A 19859-nucleotide genomic window follows, 5' to 3' on the forward strand; every position below is an offset into this window, starting at 1 on the left:
GTTGTTTTTTCTCCCCTGCGTGCATGCCATGTAGGAAAATTGCAAAGCCAGAAATAGCAAACGGGAAACATTAGACCATCCGTCTGGGTTCCTGTTTTGCATTCTTGTGCGTGTATGGTGCACCAGCTTTGGAAACTACGGCAAACAGAATAATAAATATGGAATGTTTTGCAGCTACACATCCAGATTTTATCTTTTATTTATGACAAAGTTAACAGAGAACTTGTTAAACCTGAGTTCTGAGGAGGGCATTGGCGAACTTTTTCTGTAACGGGCCAGAGATAGCAAATATTTTAGGCTTTGTGGGCCAGACTGTCTCTGTGGAAGCTCTGCTCATTGTGTAATATAGAGGCAGCCATCGATGGCGTGTGAAGGAATGGGTCTGGTTGTGTTCCAGTAAAACTTTATTTATGGACACGGATGTGAATTTTAAGTCCTCTTCATGTGCCACATAATATTCTATTTTTTTAAAAATATTTGAAGTGTAAAATATATCTTATATAGATCATACAAAAAAGGACAACAGGCCAGATTTGGCCCATGGGCCAGTTCAGTGATGCCAGCATAGATCCATAGATCATGGATTAGATATGCATGTTACTTGCCTTTTTTTAATCTGGGTATATTGACTGCATAGCACTTGTATATTTTCCTACATAAAGCAGCAAGGGATGCTAGTATTATGGGTTTTCAGTGAGCTGTGCCCATGCCTAATGTGATGTTAGTCCTGCACTCCACAGTTGACTGGCATTGGAGCTTTCTGGTTACTCCAGAGACTTTGCCATCCCTCACTCCTTCCTCTCTCATGCACTCAGGGCCATTTATCTCAGTGTGACACTCCCTTGTCCTTGCCTTACATAAGATTGGAATCATGTCTCAACAGATGATCCTCTCACCAAAATGTTTCATTAAGAAAAAGCATCTTGAAAAATAATCAGGATTGATTACAGTCTACTCTTGACAAAGCCAGCCAGATGGCAGGCAAGACTCACTCAAATGGAAAATAGCCAGCAATTCCAGAATCCCATAAAAAATGTATGCATGGGATATTTTGTACATAATTGCAGAGGTTGACCAATCCCTGATTACGAAACTTCACTTTGGTGGTACTGTCTCTCCTTACTGTTCTTGCTGAGGATCTGCTGAGACCCACAGCAGTGGGGAAGACGATGGGCAGTGGAAGGAAAAGCAGCTGCAGCAGAAGACTGGCTTCTGTGGGTCATCAGGGGCTAATGTCAACAGGTGTGATCAGGGAAACCCAACAAGACATGGTGGATGAAGCTACAGGCCATAGAGGATCACGAGTGTCAATCGTATCATGGTAAATATGGGTTTAAAAAATGCTGCACACTAGTATTTTGAGGGTTGTACACATTTACCTTTATTGCTATAATGTGCTATTTTGCTTTAATTTTTAGTGATGTGGGTGGGTGATAATACTGGCCTCTGTATATCTGAAAAGTGAGAAGCAAGCAGTAACAAAACTGTCCGGATATGCGATGGGTATTGACTGATTAAAGGTCACTTTTGTCTCGACCATTTCTGAAGTTGGAATGCATCTTCAGTTGATGGCACCTCAGGGTTGTGTTTTCTTGGGGGTACTTGGAGTGATGATGCTTTTTATAGTTCCAGTCGTCTTCAGTGGATGAAATAGAGTGTATCAGACTGGGTGGTGGACACATTGTTATCACCAGGTGTTTGGCACTGTTAGGATTGGTTGTGTATGGAGGATCCCATGCTATTTCCCTCTGGATACATTATTTTCATTTCTTAGTTGGACTAAAGTATTTTCTTTGGTTTAGTGGTAAAATTCATATAGGAAAAGTAGGATTAAAAGCTTGAGTATCTTCCATTATTTAAACTGATTTTTTCAAGCATGACCCATAACCCAAAAAGCCATAAGAAAAAAAGGAAAAATTATACTTCAAAGCTCAAGATTTCTGTCACCATTGAGAGTCATAGTGAAACCTTTCACTTTCCACTTCCCAACACTAACAATGACATTATCCTTTTTGAAACTTAAAGATGTCCTGTCTTTGGCTGGTAGAAGCCCCTTCCAATTGGCTTCTGAGTCCTATTGATATAACCCTAGTAATCTTTGATCCTTTCTTCCCTCTCTGGCCTGACAAGCTGTCCCAGGCCCAATCCGGTACATTTCTTGCCTCAGACCTGCAATCAGAAGTCCCTCTAAGAAACCCTGGTTTCTTTTAGTGGAAAATGATATATCAGAACCACAATTTATGTGCTAGAAATGCTCATTACTATTGGGTTAATCCTTTTTTCTGTGTGTATCAGTAGATAAAAATAATTCATGAGTTCATACTGCAACTCAGGATTGCAGTTTTTGACTTAACATATTCTATATTATGTCATAATCTTTTCCATCCAGAATCAGCACTCAACGATCAGGGGGCAAAGAATCAGAATATCCTATAACAACTCATGTGCTTTATCACCTATTACACACGTATACTCCTCCGAGTAGCAATACTAATACCGCCACCAATACAATTACTGAGAGCAGTTGGTTGTGGGGTTTTTTTGGTTAAACCTTTTTATGTTGTGATAATTGTGCATTGATTCACATGTGGTTGTAAGATAGAATTCAGTGCACTTTAGCTTTGTCCCCCAATGGTGACATCTGTAATGTAACTGTAATACAGAATCACATCCAGAATAGGACACTGATGCAGCCAGGACCCAACATCTCCATCCCTGCAGGATCCCCTCCTGCTGCTCTATTACGGCCGTACCTTCCAAGCAACCACCAGTCTGTTCTCCGTTGTTAAACATTTGTCCTTTCACAAAGGTATCAATGGAATCACACCGATGTAACATTTTAGGACTGGTTTCTTTTCCCACTCAGCATGATTCTCTGGAGATTGTTCCAGGTTATTGTCACTTACATTTTGTTGAGGAGCAGAGGTACGACTGTACTACAGTTCGTGGATTCACTTACTGAAGGACATCTGGGTCGTTTCCAGTTTGGGACTATTATGAACAGAGCTGCTATAACCATTCATGTGGGGCTTTTGGTGTGGACATAAATCTTCATCTCTCTGGAATAAAAAAAAAAAAAAAAAAAAAAAGATGCCCAGGAATGTCAACAACAATTTTTAAGAATATTTTGTATGTGCTCTCTTCATTCCCCGCCGCACCCCTACGCTAGGTCGTTTGACTGTAGCTACCGTCTGGGCAAATAATTATTCCGCCCTCTCTCTCTTAATCCTTAGTCTTAGTTCTACAACTGACTATTTAACGCTGGCTTCATTTGGTTGTTTGGAGTGTGTCTGTTTCTAAGTAAGTGTCCCCCTCCTGCCACCCTCACCTCCCATTATTTTCCGCCAGTTCTGAGTCAAGCACTTAAAGTGAAATGCCCTTTTGATGCTTTGAGGACTGAATAAAGATTTCCCAAGGGAGAAATTACTGCGCGTTCAGAGTTTTTCAAGATTTAGACCCACCTTAACTCAGGCTACCCTAAAAAAATGAGTTTTTTAAGTTAAAAAAAAAATTCCAACAGGGTTGGCTGCGAGAAAGAATGTTACATCCTGTTTGGGGCTTTGAATGCTTCTTTTGTAAAAGGTCAGCCTTCTTCTGAAAGAAGGGATTCAGGAAGTGGAACTGGAGGGGCCTCCTCTCGCCCTTTCGTTTAAATTAGGGATCAAGCCGTGTGAGGTGCTAAGCTTCTCTTCCCTGCTGTGGAGGGTGTATGTTCACTGCAGCGGAGGGAGGACGCGCCAGCCCGGAGCCTCCTGTGGGCTGGGCTGATGTGGGAGAGGCCGTGAGAGGGGGCAGAATTATGTGGCACAATTCAAGAGCCTCGCTTGCGCTCTTTTCTCCGCAGGGGGCGCATAGAGGACACCACTCAGGAATGCCCGGGTTTCCCGGGGCACTTGGGGTTCGTTGTCCGGGGCTGTCAGCCTTCCTTTCAGACCTGCGGTCAGCTCTCCTCTCGGGGCGTGCTTGTCCTTGTGTAGCTCAGCAGCGCCGCAGCCAGAGGACACCTGTGCTCCCCTGGCCGCCCTGCCCCCACAGGCCTGCGCCCGCCCCGGTGCGCGCACACGGTGATGGCGGGGGAGGGGCGGGGAGGGGGGGATTACGTCATGGCCACGAGAGTTGTGTGGGCTTGCGCAAGTTTCCACTCGGCCTTCCCTTCGCCCTCTGGATATTTATCACTCGTTGGGGACCGATTGTGTCTGGGAGTGGGGATGCAGGAGGAGGCCCGGCGACGGGATTTCCAGAAACAGATTCTTTCTCTTGCACAAGCCCGCCAGCCCCGCCCAGCCGGGACTTTCTCCGCGGGGCGCGGCATCCTGCATTCCGGAGTCTGGGCGTTGGGTGCTCCCTGGGCGCTTTCTCCCCCGGAGCTGAAGCAAGCCTTGGCTCACAGCATTTCCACGGAGAATCCACTCCGTTTTCAGTCGCAGTGAATTGTTTCCAACGTCGCAGGCCGTCGATGTTTTCATCTCCTGTCCAGGGCCTCCCTCTCAGGGAGAGGTCTGTCACAGTCTTCATTAAAATGGCCGTGAAGAGCGTGCATCTGAACCAGTGCTGCAGATGGTGTACAGGCCCACCCCTTTCCTGCTGCCACCGTTACACGTCTGTCCCGTCGCTCCCCCTGTCTTTCCTGGGTGCATGTGATTTGATTCCTTCATGCGGCTTGCTTGGCCTCTGCTTTTCTGGGGAAAGGGTGTGGGCTCTGAGCCCAGACTGCCTGGGGTCGTGGCTCCTTCACCAGCCAGCCAAATGACAAGTGTTCCTCCCTGGCCGCCTTTGCAAAGCTCCTACTAAGTGCCATACACGTTGGGGAGCAGCTCCTGCGGACCTTACAGTATGCTACCCTCCTCACCATCTGCTTCATCTGAGCTGGCTCATATATACATATACGTATACGTATACATATACATATACATATACATATACATATACATATACATATACATATACATATACATATACATACATCCCGAGATTCACTGTTTACGTACAACACCCAGTGCTCATCCCCACAAGTGCCCTCCTCAATGCCCATCACCCATTTTCCCCTCTCCCCCCCGGCCCTCCCATCAACCCTCAGTTTTTTCTCTGTATTTAAGAGTCTCTTAATGGTTTGCTTCCCTCTCTGTTTGAAACTATTTTGTCCCCTTCCCTTCCCCCATGGTCTACTGTTAAGTTTCCCACGTTCCACATATGAGTGAAAACGTATGATATCTGTCTTTCTCTGACTGACTTATTTCACTTAGCATAATACCCTCCAGTTCCATCCACGTTGTTGCAAATCGCAAGATTTCATTCTTTCTCATTGCCAAGTAGTATTCCACTGTATATATAAACTACATCTTCTTTATCCATTCATCAGTTGATGGGCATTTAGGCTCTTTCCATACTTTGGGTATTGTTGAAAGTGCTGTTATAAACATTGGGGTACATGTGCCCCTATCAATCAGCACTCCTCTATCTTTTGGATAAATACCTACTAGTACTATTACTGGGTCATAGCGAGCCTGGCTCTTTTTACCTTTACAAGGGGATAGAAGGAATGGGGCAAAGGCCATTGCACTCCAAAACTCAGTTCCCCCTCTCACGTGAGGTATGCTGCCAACAAGAGGCTTCTTTGGATTTTTTTTCCTAAAGATAATTTTATTACAGTGTTTCACAGTTTCGTGACAGAAAATCCACATCCAAGTGGTGCAAATACCAGGGAATTTGTCAGCACACCCAACTAAAACATCCCAAAGTAGGGCTGGTTGAAAGGTTGATTTGCTACCAAAGTTCTCTATCTTACTGGGACTCGATTGGATACATCTTTACTCTCTCAGCCCCATACCCGGCCATCATCAGTTTTGGCCTCAGGCTGTTTTCCCTCCTGATGATGGCAGCTGCCAAGGTAAGGTTCCTAAGAGGAGGGAAAAGACTCCTCTTGTCCCAAACAGAACAAAGTCTGTGTTTCACTCTGAATAGATTAACGTATGTTTTGCGTCCGTCCTTGAACCACATCTCCTACTGGAGAAATCACCTCAGGCAACCAGGGTGCCCTCCTAGTCTATCCAAACCGCACGTCATTACAGAAGGAACATGGATGGTTGGGCCCTCAGTGTCCCTCACAACATCTGATTAAGAAAAATATGCCAAAGAATAACAATATCAAAGGGTGGCTTAGGTGAGGTAGAGTGGGGGGTTTGATGGAGGATGAGTTTGGGGGTGCTAAAGCCCCCACCTTCTTCCCAGCCCCCAAATACTGCCTATTCTCCACAAGAAAGTGTTGGCTCCCGAAGGGGTGGGATCAGAGAAACAGCCACTTATTCTTTGGAAAGGAGAAATGCTGTCTCTAGAAGGACCTCCTCTTGAAGTTAGATTTGAAGCTGTTCGTATCTTAAAGCACCATTGCTAATGTGTTCAAGGTTGCCCCTGACTTTGCACTTGTTAATACTGCTACTGGGTCTTCCCTCTTAGGTGCTTGTTTGGGGTGCACCTGGTTTCGGAGAACAGATGCCAGTTAATGAATAGGAAGGGCCTGTGAGAGTCTGGTCCCACTTGCTACTATCTGGGAAGGAACCCTCTCCAGCAGTCACTGGGGAGTTACTTCAGACACTGGTAAGCTCAGGAGCAAAAGAAGCTAATAGGGTGCTATAAATTCATGAATTAACAAATGCTTGCTTATTATAAGGAAATGAATTTTTTTCTTTTGAAATACAGTTCCCCAAAAGGTGCTTGGTATTTATGTGAGGAGTCCTGAGTGCCCGAGTCAATGGTTGGAACACCATTTGGCCAAGATACAATCCACCATGGGTGAACAATGTCCCTGGGCGCCCCGCCTCTCCATGGAACAGTGCCTTTTTACTCAGCACTCTGTTTCTTACAGAGTCCTCATCATTGACAGGAGGTAAAGTTCCCCAGAGTATTAATGACTTAAAAGGCCAAGAGTCTGTCGTGTGACTGAGTTGGTGCTGAGGCAGCGACCAGGGGAAGCCATTGGCTGGGATAAGAGAGCTTGGCAGAAGTGGGTTCCACTTCCCTGGGTCTCTGGAAAGGAGAGAAGCTGGAGTGTCTGACATTCCTCAGTTAGGAGGGGAAAGGGTTTAAATTCCATAGGAAAGCAGTTTGCAAAGATGAACCGGTCTTTACGTTATCTTTTTAATTTCAACACTTGGCATTTTTGTCATTTCTCTATCACTTGCCTCTTGGGGAGGTGCCCCACTGTGGGAACATAACCAGATGGCTCCCATTTGTGTCTCAGATCCTTGGGAGCTGAGACCAATGAAGGGCCTGTGTTCCACCCCACGGCTGTCTTGACAGCACCTGGGGCCCAACAAAGAGGAGTGCCATTTCTGCACTGGCTGTGACTCACAGCCAGCATTTGCTGAGCTCTTCCTGTAAGTGTCAGACCCTACCCTTAGCAATTCACATATGATGACTCATGCGACCTCACAATGACCCTGGGAGGTAGACACTTGTTACCAGGCGAGGTATTGTTACAACTGTCGCTGCAGGGAACTAAAGACAGTGAGCCAAGCCAGAGCTGGTAGAGAGCCGAGACCACAGCATCTCAGAGTGCTCTGGAGCTCTGACAAGGTCTGGCTGACCCCATGACTGACATGTCCCCCTGCCACATCCCCATGTGGCTGTGTTATAATCTTCAGCTTATAAAAAGGGTGTTTGCCTGGGATATCACCAGCATCCCGCATGGCCAGCCCAGGGCTATGTGAGTGGATGTGTGCCTGTGAAGATATGTGTTTCACCCTTTGTTCTTCTCCAGACGGAATGACTTTGTCTTGCTAGTGACAACAGCTAGCATTAGCTTCATGCCAGATAGTGTGCTAAGCACTTGAGCTATTTCTTGGAATTCTCACGGCAACTCTGTGGGGCAATGTTTATTGTCTTAGTTATACAGTGGAGGAAAGGAAGATTTAAGAGAGTTAAGTGCTTGTGTAAACAGCAGCTGGAGACTCGGATTCTGACACGCCTTTTCAGAGGCCATACTCACTCTTGGACTGATCGCCTTCCTGATGTCCCTCACCTAGGTTGTAGACTGAGAAACAACTCTCGTGGAACCAGCACTAGCCAGTGGGGGACAGGGGGCGTCTCATGCGTGTAAACCATCCCCCTAAAGGTGGGCTTTTAGTGTCAGTCCACTTAATTGCTGCACGAGCCTGGATCCTCAAAGTCTCAGCCCTTCTCTGGCTCCTCAGCACCCATGTTCCTCTAGAGTTAGATGTGCAAGTGGCAAGGTTGTTCTCAAAGGCATGTGCTACATATCTGGAGGGTGGTTGATGCTTGGCTCAGCCTTACAAATCTACAGCTGCCCAGATTTGGGCTGTCCCTGTGCTGAAGTCCTTTCTGGGTCAAATTTAAGGTCAGAAAAAGGACAGGGGGACATTATAAATATTTGGAAGGAAAGAGGAGAAGAGCGAAGAAAGGGTGGAAGGAACCTCCGACCAGCTGAAGTGCCACCTCAGAAAGGTGGCAAAATAAATGATAGCTCAGCATCAAACCCATGCCCATGTTTCGTACTTAAAACAAGAAAAGAGAAAAGATTAGCTCAGTCTCTGTGGACAGGTTTCTTTCCAGACCAGAGAGGTGGAGACAAGCTGTGGGAACTGATGGGCTCCAGCTGACATGGGGCCCCATCCTCATTCCAGCTCCCTGACTGGCCACAGGGCCCCTTTGTTCTCTGACATCTGTCTTTTCTTGTTGCTCTGATTCTGACTCTCCCCACTGTCCACCTTACTCCTCGGCTGTCCTCCCCATGTGTGTAAAATCCTCCACAGTTAAACATCACATGTACTTATTCCGTATAGTATTTTCATTTAAATTTGTGTCACATTTTGTTATATTGCTACACTTTGTGATGCTTATTTCAAGGGTGATATATAATTTTCCGCTGGTCAGTGCACCAGTAGTTATTAACTACTCAAATTCTAGGTTTTTAGCAATAAGATCACTCCCTGCCAAAGAGATTTGTATTCCTAAAATTATGGCTCTGACTTGATTCTTTCCAAGGACAGTTCTCTGGAGCCATTAACTCCCTCCAGGTAGGGCCACTTCACAGACCGTATTCTCCTATAGCTACTTCCCTCAGTGCAGGGTACACACCTCCGACGCCAGCCTCTTTCCACCTTGTGGAAGCATTCTCTCAGGGGATTTGTTGCCCTTTCCAGCTTGGGACCTTGATCTCAGCCACACTGACAGCGTTAGAAACTTTATATTTCAAGAAATTGGGACTGGGTCTCCCTCCCTAAAATCTTCCAAGGTCCTCATGCAATTGTTATCCACAACCCAACAGATTTTAAGACGGCATCAATAATTCCTCTCATACAAACACGGAAACAGGCTTCATCCTGACACACATCTTGCCCTGTTTTCTTGGGAATCACTTGGAACATATTTACAGATTTTGCTTCATTTTCCTATTACCTCTTTCTAAACTGTCTGTACACTTAGTTAGTAGCTGTAAACAAGGATAACACTCTTGCTACGAATGGGATTGTTTTTATTTGCAGGAAGTGTAATATGCCATCTCAAGCTTGCTGTGAGGGTCTTTGGCTACCAGCTAGGGTAAACTTGCTGTCCTGTGTTTGACATTTCTTTTTCATTTTGAGTAAATTTTCTGTTCATACCTGGATCACGAGGCTTCTGAGTCACGAGCCACAAAACCAACTCTGGCTAGTTTAGCAGAAAAGAAACTTGTTAACACCTTCAAAATCTCTAAGGGGCCAGAGCCCCAGGCTGAGGGTTTTATAGCCAGGAGTGATGCCCAAAGCCCTGCTTGAGGGCAGGCTCCTTGAACTTGCCACTGGGCAAGGACCCACAAGTGCCCAGTCACGCTGCCTCGGGAACTCCTGTCCTGCTGTCTTTGGTGACAACATTTCCTGCATGGGCTCTCCTTCATATCGCCACTTCCGATTCACAGCTGTGCCACCTGCATTTCATTCCTGACTGGGGCTCTAACGCCAGGGAGGCTAGGGAAAGGCATCCTACTTCTCTCTAAAGGCAACCCAGTTCTGTCTAATTCTGCCTCAAGAGGTGCTGCATTCTGGGACACCTGGGTGGCTCAGTTGGTTAAGCGTCCGACTTTGGCTCAGGTCATGATCTCATGGTTTGTGAGTTTGAGCCCCACATTGGGCTCTCTGCTGTCAGCGCAGAGCCTAGGGTCTGCTTTGGATTCTGTGTCTCCCTCTCTCTCTGCCTCTCCCCTGCTCGCTCGCTCTCTCTCTCTCAAAAATAAACATAAAAAAAAGAGGGGGTGCTTGGGTGGCTCAGTCAGTTAAGCTGCCGACTTTGTCTCGGGTCATGATCTCATGGTTCGTGATTTCGAGCCCTGCATCGGGCTCTGTGCTGACAGCTCAGAGCTTGGAGCCTGCTTTGGATTCTGTGTCTCCCTTACTCTCTGCCTCTCCCCTGCTCACACTCTGTCTCTCTGTCACTCTGTCTCTCTGTCTCTCTCAGTGTCTCCCCTGCTCACACTCCGTCACTCTCTTTCTCTCTAAAAAATAAATAAACAAAAAAAAATACAAAAAAAAGAGGTGGTAGATTCTGTAAACATAGGAACATGGTTAAAAAACTAGGTGGCTGTATTAGTTTCCTTTTGCTGCTGCAACAAGTTGCTATAGGCTTATGGCTGAAAGCAATTCAATTTTATTATCTTACAGTTCTGTGCATTAGAAGTCAGACACAAGTCTCAGTGGCTGCAATCTAGGTGTTTGTGGGGGGGGTGCATTCCTTTCTGAAGGCTCTAGGGGAGAATCTGTTTCCTTCTCTTTCCCTGCCTGAATTCCTTGGCTTGTGGCTCTCTTCTTTCGTCTTCAAAACCAGCAGTAATGGATACAAGTCCTTCTCAAACACAGCACTCTGAATGTCTACATCTCTCTTCTACTTTTAAGGACTCATGTGATAATATTGTGCCTGCCTATATAATCCAGGGCAATCTCCTTATTTTAAGGTCAGTTATTTAGCAAACTTTATTCCTCTGTCATGTAATGTAACATATTCTTAGGTTCTGGGATTACGATATGGATATCTTTGAAGGGTCATTATTCTGCCTATCACAGTTGTCAAAAAAAAAAAAAAAAGGCAAATATCTACCACAACATCCGTAGCCTATTTATTTATTGAAGTCATCATGATTTTGTTATACATTGAAATACTTTCTCTAGATTTGTAACCTTTATCAGTCATAGAGAATCAAACTATTTTCCCCAGTCTGCTGTTTGGTTTTGGTATGGAATTGAAAAATGTTTAAATATTAAGATCCATCCTTTTTTTTTTTTCTTTGTGACTTTATTACTTCAACACTGATGACGTTCATCTTTCATAGATCCAATAACCTGGTTATTTCCTGCTTTTTCTTTAGTGCTTACACTTTCATAAATTCTTCTGAAGTTTATTTTGCTGTCTTTTATAAGGAGTACCTCTAACTTAGTTGTTTTTCCCAATTTCTAGCCAGTTATCACAATACTATGAGTAAACAGACTTCACTTCTCCTCTTTGCAACGTTAGAACTGTAATGTTTGATTTTTTGACATCTAATATTTATTTTTTTTAATTTTTTTAAAAGTTTATTTATTTTGAGAGACAGAGAGAGTAGAGGAGGGGCAGAGAGAGAGAAGGAGAGAGAGAATCCCAGGCAGGGGATGGGGATCAAACTCATGAACTGTGAGATTATGACCTGAGCCAAAACCAAGAGCCAGACGCTTAACCAACTGAGCCACCCAGGCAACCCCAAGCCTCTAACATTTATTAAACACCAAGTACAGTTAATATTATCTAACTTTTGTCTCATTGCAGAAACACAAGGTGAACCAAGGCCCCATGTGTTTAGTTCAGTGCCTAAACTTAACATATAGCAAGCACTCAGTAAGCATTTGTTGAAGGAAGGAAGGGGTATTAATAATAAATTTAAATTTCAGTCAGTTCTTATTGATTTCACAAATCCACCCTATGATCCTCTTTTCTGTATTTGGGGGCCTATTTCTAGTTTCTTAACTATAGATGTTTTTCCACCAGCACCACACATTCTATTGTCATTTTCTAATCCCAAGGGTTTAATACTGTTGTTTTCTTACCATTTTATTTTGTTGACATAGTATTTAATCAGGTTTGAATATCCATGTTCAGATTTGGAGCTAAGGAGGAATGAGAGAGGTGGTAGGCACGTGCCTGGTGGGGTTTGGACAAAGCTTTCAATTCTGAAGACTGTGATGGTCACAACTGCAAAAGAATCTAATAAAAAAGTCCCCTGAGTGACACACCTGTTGATAACTTCACTCACTAGTATAGAATTTTTCTCTCACAATTGAGCTTCGCACAATCATGTGCAATTTGAGAGGCAGTGGGAGAATAAGCAGCCATTTAAAATGTAAGCACTTTTGGGGCACCTTGGTGGCTCGGTCGGTTAAGCATATGAGCTCAGGTGGTAATCTCATGATTTGTGAGTTTGAGCCGTGCCTTGGGTGCAGAGCCTGCTTCGGATCCTCTGTCTCCCTCTCTTTCTGCCCTTCCCCTGCTCATGTTCTCTCTCGCTCTCAAAATAAATAAACTTTAATTAATTAATTTAAAAAATGTAAGCACTTTTTTCTTTCTTCCCAGAAGGGTTTCTATTTTGAAGTGAAATTGTTTCTAGTGCCCTTTTTTGTTCCTGTAGATCCCAGCACAGTTAGAATGTTTTTAGCAATCCATGACAATGTCTCATTTGAAAAATTCCAACTCAGTACTTGCATTGTTTTACCTACCTAGTTGTGAGTCAACAAACATTCATGTATTCCATGTACCACTGGTATTCGTTTTTCATGAAAGTGAAGGAAGGGAGAATCTGAACAATCAAACGTGTGCCTCTGCTAGGTCAGCACAGATGTGGAACCTCAGACTGGTTAGTCCTTCATTTTGTATTTAATTAATAGTATCTAGCCCACAGATAGATAATCCACAGGATGATGAAAACTAGGGAGGACAACCTGTGGCCTGCTCAGCTTATTTGCAACTTCTATTCACATATATATATGGGGCGCCGGGGTAGCTCGGTTGGTTAAGCGTTCGACTTCTGCTCAGGTCATGATCTCACAATTCACGGGCTCAAGTCCTGCATTGGGCTCTGCGCTGACAACTCAGAGCCTGGAGCCTGCTTTGGATTCTGTGTCTCCCTGTCTCTCTGCCCCTCCCCTGCTCTCTCTCTCTCAGAAAATAAATAAAACATTAAAAAAAAAAATTTTTTTTTTTGAATGAATGCTTTAGGGCACCTGGGTGGCTCAGTTGATTAAGCGTCTGACTTCTGCTCAGGTCTTGATCTTACAGTTAGTGGGTTCAAGCCCCGCATCAGGCTCTGTGCTGACAGCTCAGATCCTGAAGCCTGCTTCGGATTCTGTGTCTCCCTCTCTCTCTGCTTCTCCCCCACTCATGCTCTGTCTGTCTCCCTTTCTCAAAAATAAGTAACATTTAAAAAATACATTAATTATACTTTGGTCCCAGGTATAAATAAAATAGCTCTCTTAGAAAATGTAATAAGAATAATTTTATGTTTTAATTTTTGCATTTATCTTAATTTGCATTTTTGAAAAAATATATTCAAATTTTGTATGCTTTCAATACATTTATATTTTACGTTCAACTACTTAGATCATTACTATCAATAAATTATATGAAAAGCTTGATGGTAACATCAAAATTAGTAATTTTTCTTTTTTTTTTTTAACGTGTATTTATTTTTTAGAGACAAAGTACAAGCAGGGGAGGAGCAGAGAGAGCAGAGAGAGACACGTACACAGAATCTGAAGCAGGCTCTAGGCTCTGAACTGTCAGCACAGACAGAGCCCGACACAGGGCTTGAACCCATGAACCATGAGATCATGACCTGAGCCGAAGTCAGATGCTTAACCAACTGAGCCACCCAGGTGCCCCAAAATTAGTAATTTTTCTAAAAAAAAAGATGAGAAAAATATATTTTATGGAAAAAATATATACCTTATCAATTACATATGTTTCAACGTTATTACTCATCTCAACATAGCCAGTCCATTAAAACACTATCCAGATATGTAGAATAACACTAACATTGAGTTATCTTGGATATTGTGGCATGCTTTTGATGGTATAAAATCCTAAGGCTTTGTGCATATTTAAAAAATGTTGTCCTTGTGGAGGTATATTTATCAAGGGAGTAGGATAAAGCATATTTTATCTATCAATATCTTAGACTGATTTATAACTTTAAAAAATCATTTCAATGATTTTTGGGCCTTCATTTGCATTCTTGCCCCAAGCCCTGAAGGAGTTTGGGGCAGAACTGTTTGGGTCTGTTGAGATAAGTATATGTTGCTTTCTCCTTTAAATTGTGGAAAAATGAGGGACACCTGGGTGGCTCAGTCGATTAAGTGTCTGACATTGGTCAGGTCATATCTCTCCCTTTCCAAGTTCAAGCCCCGTGTCAGGCTCTGTGCTGACGGCTCAGAGCCTGGAGCCTGCTTCAGATTCTGTCTCCCTCTCTCTCTGCCCCCTCCCCCACTCATACTCTGTCTCTGTCTCTCTCTTGCTTAAAAATAAATAAACATTAAAATAAATAAATAAATTGTGGGAAAATGAATTGCATCTCCAATAATATTATTGAACAAAATTTGTGTTCCTAAGATGAACTCAAATTAGTCATGATGTATGATTTTGTTTGCTTTTACATTACTACATATGGTGTACTAAATTTGATTTAGGATTTTTGCAGTCACATGGGAGTGAGACTGGCATAATTTTCCTGTCTTTATATGTTTGTGGTATGACGGTCTGATAGCTTTATAAATGGGTCAGAAAGTATTTTACCCATTGTGCTTTATGTTGTTTCAAACTTTAACATTAGGTCTATATAAGTTTAGAATTTTTATATATTCTTGATGAGTTGAAGTTTTTAAATAATATCTATTTACCTTCTGTCTAGTAATGATTTTGCCTTAAACTTTATTTTGTCTGATATTAGTTTTGTTCATTTGGCTAGTATAGAAATTTCATTTTGCTAATATTTGCCTACTGCATATTTTTTAATTATTGTTTTCCCCTGGTCTATTATTTTATGTTTTAGGTGTATCTCTTATATATACCATATACCTGGATTCTTAAAATTTTAAACCGGTGAACTCCGTGTTATTTTAAAAATTAATCTCTACACCCCACATGGGGCTTGAACTCATGACCCCAAGATCAGAAGTCACATGCCCTACTGAGCCAGCCAGGCACCGCTGGTAAACTCTGTTTTTTTTGTTTGTTTGTTTTAATTGGAGAGTTTAAACTCTTTGTTGTAACTACTCATGTATTGGATTTATTTCTACCATCATAATATGTGTCTTTGAAAAACAAAATCTCTCTAAGTGGCTGTATTAGTCTACTCAGGCTGCTATAACAAAATACCACACACTCAGTGGCTTAAACAATAGCAGTTAGTTTTCTCACAGCACTGGAGGCTAGAAGTCTCAGATCAAGATACTCTCAGTGAGAATTCGCTTCCTGGTGTGTAGACAGCCACCATCTTGCTGTGTGCTCACATGACTTTTTTTGTGCACACAGAGAGGTGTGGGGAGCTTTCTGGTGTCTCTTCCTGTAAGGACACTAATCCCATTGGATCCATCCTACCCTTAATTACTTGCTTAGAGGGCTCATCTCCAAATATAGCCATACTGAAGGGTAGGGCATAAACATATAAATGAGGGCTGGGGTGGTACATTAAGTACATACCAGTGGCATTCTAGATTACCTCTCTATATTCCAGAGTTCTGCTTCTCTCTTTGGGTATATGCTCTATTCTGGAAGATCTTACGTTCTAGTGGGGAGACATAGACAATTAACACAATATTAAACAGAATATATAGTTATATTAAATCCTGATACAGAGGCACCTGGTGGCTCAGTTGGTTAAGCATACAACTTCAGCTCAGGTCATGATCTCACAGTTCGTGGGTTTGAGTCCCACATCGGGCTCTGTGCTGACAGCTCAGAGCCTGGAGCCTGCTTTGGATTCTGTGTCTCCCTCTTTCTCTGCCCCTCCCCTGCTTGTGCTCTCTGTCTCTCTCTCTCTCAAAAATAAATAAACATTAAGAACAAAAATTTTTTAAAAAGTCCTGATAAATGCTGAAGAAACATTCGAGAGTTGTATGTATTTGAGAGGGGGTTGCCACTTAGGGGGTCCTGGAAATGGGGTCCCTCCGAAGAAGATGTTTGAGTAAATTTCAAAGAAGTTAAGGAAATGAGCAATGAAGATAAGTAGGGAATTGTTCCAGGAAGAGGGAACATCCAGGGCAGAGGTTTTGGGGATGAAATGCTCCTGATGTGTTTGAGCAACAAAGTAAGGCCAGAGTGGCTGGAAAGAAGTGAACAAGGGGAAGGGAAGGAGGAGGAGGTAGACAGGTAAGAGAGGCTAGGCCACAGGCAAGATAAAATTAGTACAATCCACCCACTTTGCAATCCAAACCATGTTTTTATTTCAATAGGCCATGGTAAGAACTTGGACTTATATGCTGAAGAAGAGAGGGGATCATGAAGGATTTTGAACAGAGAGGTGGTTTGGTTTTGTAACACAGCTTAATTCTAGTTGCTGTAGGGAATATCAACTGGGAGGAGTTGAGGCTGAGCAGTGAAGTACATACATAGACCCTGGAGAGCACTGCCATTCTAGTGAGGAGGATCAAAGCAGGCTTTGGGCTTTTTCTCTTAACCTAGAAGTTACTTCAGTGTATTGGAAAGCTGAGAGAGTCATCAACACAGAGAGAGGCTGCTTGACTGCCTTGCTGCAGAAATGAAAGGGGTGGGTCTTGGAAGGTTGAAGTCTCTGATGGGTCCAGTAAATTTAGCCTCCTCCCAACCATGTTCCAAACCAATGGGAAAATAAGAGGTATGTGGAGAAAGGCCAAAATATCAGGTATGTTACAGGGTCAAGGGTAGGTTAGAATAAGTGGCTTTATGTTAGGGCACATGGGCTTTGTAACGGAATCTGAGCATTAGACAGATGTACCTACCGGTTACAGAAAGTGCTGGACTTTCTCAGGCCTCATCCTGTGAGGGCAAGGCATTGTTGTGTTTTGTTTTGTTTTAAAATGTTTATTTATTTTTGAGAGACAGAGTATGAGCTGGGGAGAGGCAGAGAGAGAAGGAGACACAGAATCTGAAGTAGGCTCTAGGCTCCGAGCTGTCAGCACAGAGCCCTATGCGGGGCTCAAACTCACAAGCAGTGATATCATGACCTGAGCCGAAGTCAAACGCTTAACCACCTCCAAGCTCCACACAAGCAGACTGGGTTTCTAAGAACAAAATGGGTAGGGAGGGGCTGAGCTGAGCTTGAATTCAGACAGAGATCAAAAACCATACTAATTTAGCTCCAAGAAGAGGTGGGGCAGAGGGAGGGTACATTTCCTCTTAATATTGCCCAACTTTTCATTCTGTTGACCTCTCAGTTTTAATGACTGATGTACTGTGTAATTTAAGTTCTTCAGAATAGGCACTGTGATGTAAATATGTTCTTTAATCTACACTCTGTGAGTATTCAATTTTCCTAATTCAGGAATACACTCCATGGGTCATTTTGCTACTAAAAATGCTTCAGCTCTCTTAATCTCTGATTAGCAACAGAGGCTCTGTTAATTAGACAAATGGATGTCATCAATCAAATGAGAGGTATACAAGATGTGGGTTGGAAATTACAGACAATTCCACTATTACCTAAACAGGTTTTAAAATTTTAGTGATAGTGGATCATAACTCATTGTACAACCCAAATAAAAATTTCATGAGTTCATACTGAAACAAATAAATAAAGTTCTCCATTTAATGGAAATTAAACAATAAAGATAAATGATTGAATTAGAAACTCATCAATGTTACCCAAAATAGTGGGTGAGTTTCATGACAAACTGTATTTTTACATAGTCTCAAAGGTCTTTCCTGGACATTGTTTATTCATCCCGTGAGAGGAAAGTGGTGACTTCATAGTGAAGAATCTTGGAGTGCCCCATTGTAACCAAGCCATCAAAACTAATATCACCCAATATTGGGGAAAACCAATATCATGTGCTTCCTGATATGATGCATAGCATCATTTCTGTAGCACCAAAAATATATAATCTTAATTTAATCACAAGGAGATATCAGACAAAGCCAAAATGAGGAATATCCTACAAATGAACTGGTCTTTACTCTTCAGAAATGTCAAGGTTGACAAAGGCAAAACAATAACTGAGAAACTGTTCCAGGCAGAGAGATTTCATGACCACATGCAATCTGTGATCCTGGAATGGGTCCTGGACCAAGACAAAAAAATAGGTATAAAAAACATTACCAGGGGGCACCTGGGTGGCTCAGTCGGTTAAACATCCAACTCTGATCTTGGCTCAGGTCATGATCTTGTGGTTTGCGGGTTTTAGCCCCGAATTGGGCTCTGTGCTGATGGCATGGAGCCTACTTAGGATTCTGTCTCTCCTCTCTGCCCCTCACCTGCTTGTGCTCTATCTCAAGATAAATAAATGAACTTAAAAAAAAAAAAAAGAACATTACTGACACGATGACATAATTTGAATATAGACTATGGATTAGCTAATAGGCAGGTGTAAATGTTAAATTTCCTGATTTTGATATTAGTACTGTTCTTGTGGAGGAGAATGTCCTTGTTCTTAGGGAGAAAAAAAAAACCACTCTTGAAATCCTTGGTGGACAATTATTGTGCCTGAATCGACTATATCTTGTCACCATAATATTGTCATATTTGCATCTGGTTAACCTTCCATGCAGAGAACAGAGATGGGACTTCATAGATCCCAGAACAGGTTGTAGGACTGTGTCATGCCTGCTTGGTAATCAACATTTCCATGAGTGGAAGAATTCTATCTAAGACTCACTTTCCTTATAACTTGGTAGTGAGGTTACAGTGGAGGCCACAATTATTGGTGAAAGGAGTCAGTTATGAATAACAGCATCGCTTTATATGGGTTTTCCACAGCTGTTGAGTCTGTGATCCACCAGGGGGTGCAGCTATCTGGGGAGAGGTCAGCAAGTCTTCCGGGAGGCTCCTGCTCCTGTCCTTGTGGACTAAGCCAGTTTCTTTGGGTGTCCTCGAGACCACAGGTGGGCAGGGGGGTGGATTTAGCAAAACTAAGGGCACTGATGCTACAGGACCCTCACTATTCAGCTCCCTTCCATGGCCCTATATCTAATTTTGTAGTCATCATTTTATGTTCCTTTTTCCTTAAACTGCTCCCTCCCTACAAATTGTATAAGATTCAGGTACCCCTAAACCTGCTGGGTAGTTTAGGTGTTGTCTTCAGAAGGCTCTGAGATGGATCAGAACTGCACACGAAGCCCCAAGGTTACTCTACACAGAGCTGGAAATTCACATCTGTCCTGTTTCCAGCCGCATTTAAGTCAGTCACATTGTCTATCACCAGAGGTTCTTTGATGAGGGCAAATGCTGACAGTAAGATATGCCATACATAAAATGCAAACATTATGAAGAGGCCCCAGATGTGAATATAAATTCTTCATCTGTTACAAATTGTCAGGGAGAAATGAAAGTTTAAAGAATAGACCTAGGGATATGGTAAAGTCCAAAGACAGTAAAGTCCAAAGGAATTAAAATTCGAAATCAGATAACCCTCCCCTTGAGTCAAAGTCCAAATAAATGGAAGTCTAAAATTGAAAACAATACATCTCTGCACCCCACTCCCAATTCCTAACAGCTCCCTGACAGATGGAGGTGTCTCCAGGCCTGGGTGAGTTGAGGCCCTTGTGGAAACTCTAACTTGGGCCGTCTCTACCAGGAACGGAGGCAGTTCCACAGGGCACAGCCTTGGTTTCCAAACTGAGGAAATTAGTGACTCTCCAATCCTGGATCCATTTTCCCAGGA

The sequence above is a fragment of the Acinonyx jubatus genome, chromosome A3, assembly GCF_027475565.1.
Source record: "Acinonyx jubatus isolate Ajub_Pintada_27869175 chromosome A3, VMU_Ajub_asm_v1.0, whole genome shotgun sequence".
NCBI lineage: Eukaryota > Metazoa > Chordata > Mammalia > Carnivora > Felidae > Acinonyx > Acinonyx jubatus.